This window comes from Coregonus clupeaformis, unplaced genomic scaffold (genome assembly GCF_020615455.1).
Source record: "Coregonus clupeaformis isolate EN_2021a unplaced genomic scaffold, ASM2061545v1 scaf0380, whole genome shotgun sequence".
Lineage (NCBI taxonomy): Eukaryota > Metazoa > Chordata > Actinopteri > Salmoniformes > Salmonidae > Coregonus > Coregonus clupeaformis.
In genome coordinates, this window is record NW_025533835.1 from 23,939 (window position 1) to 30,917 (window position 6,979).

A 6,979-nucleotide genomic window follows, 5' to 3' on the forward strand; every position below is an offset into this window, starting at 1 on the left:
AATGGAAGTATACAGTGCCTTCAGAAAGTATTCACACCCCTTGAATTTTTCCACATTTTGTTGTGTTACAAAGTGGGATTAAAATGGATTTAATTGTCATTTTTTTGTCAACGATCTACACAAAATACTATGTAATGTAAAAGCTGAAGAAAAATTCTAACATTTGTAAAACATTTATGAAAAATAAAACACTCATGTATCTTGATTAGAGAAGTATTCACCCCCCTGTTAGAATCACCTTTGGCAGCGATTACAGCTGTGTGTCTTTCTGGGTAAGTCTCTAAGAGCTTTGCACACCTGGATTGTACAATATTTGCATATAATTATTTTTAAAATTCATTTTCAAGTCTTGACATAGATTTACAAGCCGATTTAAAAAACTGTAACTAGGCCACTCAGGAACATTCAATGTCGTCTTGGTAAGCAACTCCAGTGTAGATTTGGCCTTTTGTATTAGGTTATTGACCTGCTGAAAGGTGAATTTGTCTCCCAGTGTCTGTTGGAAAGCAGACTGAACCAGGTTTTTCCTCTAGGATTTTGCCTGTGCTTAGCTCTATTCCATTTATTTTTTCCTAAAAAAACTCCCTAGTCCTTGCTGTTGACAAACATACCCATAACATGATGCAGCCACCACCATGAAAATATGAAGAGTGGTACTCAGTGATGTGTTGTGTTGGATTTGCCCCAAACATAACGCTTTGTATTCAGGACAAGTTAATTATCTTTGACACATTTTTTGCAATTTTCCTTTAGTGTATTATTGCAAACAGGATGCACGTTTTGTAATATTTTTTTTCTGTACAGGCTTCCCTCTTTTCACTCTGTCATTTAGGACAGTATTGTGGAATAACTACAATGTTGTTGATCCATCCTCAGTTTTCTCCTATCACAGCCATTAGTAACTGTTTTAAAATCACTATTGGCCTCATGGTGAAATCCCTGATCGATTTCCTTCCTCTCCATCAACTGAGTTAGGAAGGATGCCTGTATCTTTGGAGTGACTGGGTGTATTGATACACCATCCAAAGTGTTATTAATAACTTCACCATGCTCAAAGGGATATTCAATGTCTGCTTTTTAAAATGTTTTACCCATCTACCAATAGGTGTCCCTCTTTGCGAGGCTTGGAAAACCTCCCTGATCTTTATGGTTGAATCTGTGTTTGAAATTCACTGCTCGACTGAGGGATTTTACTGATAATTGTATGTGTGGGGTACAGAGATAAGGCAGTCATTAAAAAATCATGTTAAACACTATTATTGCACACAGAGTGAGTCCATGCAACTTATTATGTGACTTGTTAAGCACATTTTCACTCCTGAACGTATTTAGGCTTGCCATAACAAAAGGGTTGAATACTTATAGACTCAAGACATTTAGCTTTTCATTTTTTTAAATTTGTAAACATTTCTGAAAACATAATTCCACTTTGACATTATGGGGTATTGTGTGTCGGCCAGTGACACAAAATCTCAATTTAATCCATTTTAAATTCAGGCTGTAACACAACAAAATGTGGAAAAAGTCAAGGGGTGAATACTTTCTGAAAGCACCGTATATGGAAGTACTTTAGTGCCAAAAAAAGGGGTTAAATATGACAACATAAAAATACCTAATTCCTGAACTTTGTTCTATGGGCTAATAACAGTAAGGCCTAATTCAATGTTTCATCAAATATATTTTTTTAGGGCTGTCAAAAATAGCGCGTTAACGACGTTAATTAGTTGTTTGCTGTTAATTACGTCAATTTTTTTAACGCATTTCACGCATGCGCAGTGTGACAAATTATTCAGGTCAGGAAAGTGGTTGGGAGCTAGAGGCGAGATGGAGCAAGGTGAGCAAAGTGGGCCTATTGACGGATTCAAATATAAAAAGAATGATGATGGTACAGTTAACAAGTACAAGGTTATTTGCAAGATTTGTAAGAAGGAGTTTCAATTTCACCGGAGCTGTTCAAGCTTGAAGTACCATGTCAACGCCAAACATGCGTTTGCTGGGCCGTCAGATTCAGCAAGTGGTTTGCGCCAGACCACGCTGAATGTTTGCAGGCAATTAACAAAATCAACCTCAGATAATTTGACCAACACAATAGCAAAATGGATTGCAAAGGATTGTAGACCCATTAGCATTGTAGAAGACTCAGGTTTCCTTGATGTTTTGCAAGTGGCGTCTCAAGACTCATTCTATAAGCCACCGTCAAGAGCCACAGTTATGAAGAAAATCCACGAGCTCTATGAAAACGAAAAAGAAAAAAGGAAAGAGGTCTTGGCTCAAGTAAATCATGTGTTAATAAACAGACATAATATGAAAATTATGTATCTGTGTCCTGTTATTTATCTTTTGGTATGCATTTCAGAAAAAAAATGGTTAGGATTCAGGTGTAATTGCAAATAGTGATTAATCATGATTAATCCACAGAAAATTCTGATTAATTTGATTAAAAATTTTAATCATTTGACAGCCCTAATTTTTTTATATATTATTTTATACTTACAGGGGTCCTAAAATTGTAAATAAAAAAGCTAAATGATCCTTGGTATGACCTTCCGAAAACAATTCCATATGTTAGCTTAGTAGAACACCAGCCCCGGGCCCTTTGACCTTAGGGGGGGTGCTGTGTCTAGTTTGGAAAGTGAAATAAACTGAGATCTCCTCTTACCTTTATTGATCTTCACGTCCTCCACTTCAGATTAAAAATAGTTGATTTATATCCAACACTGCCTCACTATTCATGAGAAATAAAATATATAGACAAGTATGTACAGACAAATCTGTACAACATTCTTTACCGAAGAGAAATGTACAGACTTTCACCTTTACTCAGGTACAGCCTCACAGGTAAACTCCTCCTCTCTCCTCTCTCCACCTCTCTCCTCTCTCCTCCTCTCTCCTCTCTCCTCCTCTCTCCACTCTCCTCCTCTCTCCTCTCTCCTCCTCTCTCCTCTATCCTCCTCTCTCCTCCTCTCTCCTCTCTCCCTCCTCTCTCTCTCTCTCCTCCTCTCTCCTCCTCTCTCCTCCCTCTCTCCTCTCTCCTCTCTCCTCCTCTCTCCTCTCTCCTCCCTCTCTCCTCCTCTCTCCTCCTCTCTCCTCTCTCCTCCTCTCTCCTCCCTCCTCCTCCTCTCTCCTCTCTCCTCTCTCCTCCTCTTTCCTCCTCTCTCCTCTATCCTCCTCTCCCCTCTCTCCTCCTCTCTCTTCTCTCCTCCTCTCTCTTCTCTCCTCCTCTCTCCTTTATCCTCCTCTCTCCTCTCTCCTCCTCTCTCCTCTCTACTCCTCTCTCCTCTCTCCTGCTCTTCATGTCCAATAGAGAACTGTAGATAACATAAAGGATTTTATCAGTAGAAACCCTTTACTTATTATTTATAATAATTGTATGATCCTATTGAGACTCATGTACAACTCGCAACAAAAGTCAAACTTTGGGGGGGGGGTCTCTAACTATTGATAATTTGACAGAGACTCGCGCCGACAGCAAGACGCATCAATTTCACCTGAGAGAGCATCCGAGCGAGCAAAACAGCGCCCCTCTGTCTAAGTATTTGTAGCCCATGTATCAGATGCTGTCTGGCCAAAAAAATGTGATTGGCTTATGCATGGTGCACTGTTTGGATGCTGGAATTATTTTGGAGTGGACGAACGAGCGCCGCAGGTAGCCTAGTTTTTTAAGTGGTTGGTTTGACAAAAGATGAAAACATCATGACTGGTTGTGTTCATGCCACATTAAAATGTAATACATTTTTACCGTTAAATGACATGTCTTTACTACTAGGCCCATAAAAAATATCTTCGCGCAAAAGCATGCACCCAATAGAGGCTCCCCCGAATGTCACGGTATAATTCACACTCTGGCTGCCACTAACTCAACTGAGGATCAACTTTGTTCAGTGGTGTAAAGTACTTAAATAAATATACTTTAAAGTACTAGTTAAGTAGTTTTTGGGGGGTATCTGTACTTTACTATTCATATTTTTGACAACTTTTACTTTTACTTCAATACATTCCTAAAGAAAATTATGTACTTTTTACTCCACACATTTTCAATGACACCCAAAAGTACTCGTTACATGTTGAATGCTTAGCAGGACAGGAAAATGGGCTAATTCACACACTTATCAAGAGAACATCCCTGGTCATCCCTACTGCCTCTGATCTGGCGGACTCACTAAACATATGCTTTGTTTGTAAATTATGTCTGAGTGTTGGAGCGTGCCCCTGGTTGTCCGTAAATAAAATAAAAAACTAGAAAATGTGTCTGTCTGCTTTGCTAAATATAAGGAATTTGAAATGATTTATACTTGTACTTTTACTTTTCATACTTAAGTACATTTCAGCAATTACATTTACTTTTGATACTTAAGTATATTAAAAACTTTCACTCAAGTATTATTTTACTGGGTGACGTTCACTTTTACTTGAGTCATTTTCTATTTTAAGGTATCTTTACTTTTACTCAAGTATGACATTTGGGTATTTTTTCCACCACTGACTTTGATCATAGATCACATTATATACTTTACTGTCACCGGCTATTAATAAACTGTACTGCATGTTGGTGATTCTGACTCCAGCTCCCTCCTGTCAGGTTAACCCCATCAGCCCTGGGATTCAGACTGTAGAGGACCTATATAGTTGAAGTCGGAAGTTTACATACACTTAGGTTGGAGTCATTAAAACTTGTTTTTCAACCACTCCACAAATGTCTTGTTAACAAACAATAGTTTTGGCAAGTCGGTTAGGACATCTACTTTGTGCATGACACAAGTAATTTTTCCAACAATTGTTTAGAGACAGATTATTTCACTTATAATTCACTGTATCACAATTCCAGTGGGTCAGAAGTTTACATACACTAAGTTGACTGTGCCTTTAAACAGCTTGGAAAAATCCAGAAAATGATGTCATGGCTTTAGAAACTTCTGATAGGCTAATTGACATCATTTGAGTCAATTGAAGGTGTACCTGTGGATGTATTTCAAGGCCTACCTTCAAACTCAGTGCCTCTTTGCTTGACATAATAGGAAAATCAAAAGAAATCAGCCAAGACCTCAGAAAAAAAATTGTAGACCTCCACAAGTCTGGTTCATCCTTGGGAGCAATTTCCAAATGCCTGAAGGTACCATGTTCATCTGTACAAACAATAGTACGCAAGTATAAACAACATGGAACCACGCAGCTGTCATATCGCTCAGGAAGGAGACTCGTTCTATCTCCTAGAGATGAACGTACTTTGGTGCAAATCAATCCCAGAACAACAGCAAAGGACCTTGTGAAGATGCTGGAGGAAACAGGTACAAAAGTATCTATCAAGTATTGGAGTGGCCATCACAAAGCCCTGACCTCAATCCTATAGAAAATTTGTGGGCAGAACTGAAAAAGCGTGTGCGAGCAAGGAGGCCTACAAACCTGACTCAGTTACACCAGTTCTGTCAGGAGGAATGGGCCAAAATTCACCCAACTTATTGTGGGAAGCTTGTGGAAGGCTACCCGAAACATTTGACCCTAGTTAAACAATTTGAAGGCAATGCTACCAAATACTAATTGAGTGTATGTAAACTTCTGACCCACTGGGAATGTGATGAAATAAATAAAAGCTGAAATAAATTATTCTCTTTACTATTATTCTGACATTTCACATTCTTAAAATAAAGTGGTGATCCTAACTGACCTAAAACAGGGAATTTTTACTAGGATTAAATGTCAGGAATTGTGAAAAACTGAGTTTAAATGTATTTGGCTAAGGTGTATGTAAACTTCCGACTTCAACTGTAGGGTTCTGGGTAAAAACAGTGTGCCATTTAGGACGCTGTCAGGGCGACGTGTATGCTGTGAGCGAAGTCAAGCGCAGGACACCGAGCTACTGGCAGACGAACTTTACTTGCACAGTAATCAAAAATACAAACAAAATCTCCAAACAGGGAGGAACAAAATACGCATACACCCGAACACTGCCGACCTCACGGAAAACAATCACACACAATAACCAATGAGAGACAGGGGGTTATAAAGGGAATACAATGTAACATAATGGGAAACAGGTGAAAACAATCAAGACAAACTATTTTGCAGGTTTTCCTATTTACAAAGCATGTAGAGGTCTGTAATTTGTATCATAGGTACGCTTCAACTGTGAGAGACGGAATCTAAAACAAAAATCCAGAAAATCACATTGTATGATTTTTAAGTTATTAATTTGCATTTTATTGCATGACATACGTATTTGATACATCAGAAAAGCAGAACTTAATATTTGGTACAGAAACCTTTGTTTTCAATTACAGAGATCATACGTTTCCTTTAGGTCTTGACCAGGTTTGCACACACTGCAGCAGGGATTTTGGCCCACTCCTCCATACAGACCTTCTCCAGATCCTTCAGGTTTCGGGGCTGTCGCTGGGCAATACGGACTTTCAGCTCCCGCCAAAGATGTTCTATTGGGTTCAGGTCTGGAGACTGGCTAGGCCACTCCAGGACCTTGAGATGCTTCTTACGGAGCCACTCCTTAGTTGCCCTGGCTGTGTGTTTCGGGTCGTTGTCATGCTGGAAGACCCAGCCACGACCCATCTTCAATGTTCTTACTGAGGGAAGGAGGTTGTTGGCCAAGATCTCGCGATACATGGCCCCATCCATCCTCCCCTCAATATGGTGCAGTCGTCCTGTCCCCTTTGCAGAAAAGCATCCCCAAATAATGATGTTTCCACCTCCATGCTTCACGGTTGGGATGGTGTTCTTGGGGTTGTACTCATCCTTCTTCTTCCTCCAAACACGGCGAGTGGAGTTTAGACCAAAAAGCTCTATTTTTGTCTCATCAGACCACATTACCTTCTCCCATTCCTCCTCTGGATCATCCAGATGGTCATTGGCAAACTTCAGACGGGCCTGGACATGCGCTGGCTTGAGCAGGGGGACCTTGCGTGCGCTGCAGGATTTTAATCCATGACGGCGTAGTGTGTTACTAATGGTTTTCTTTGAGACTGTGGTCCCA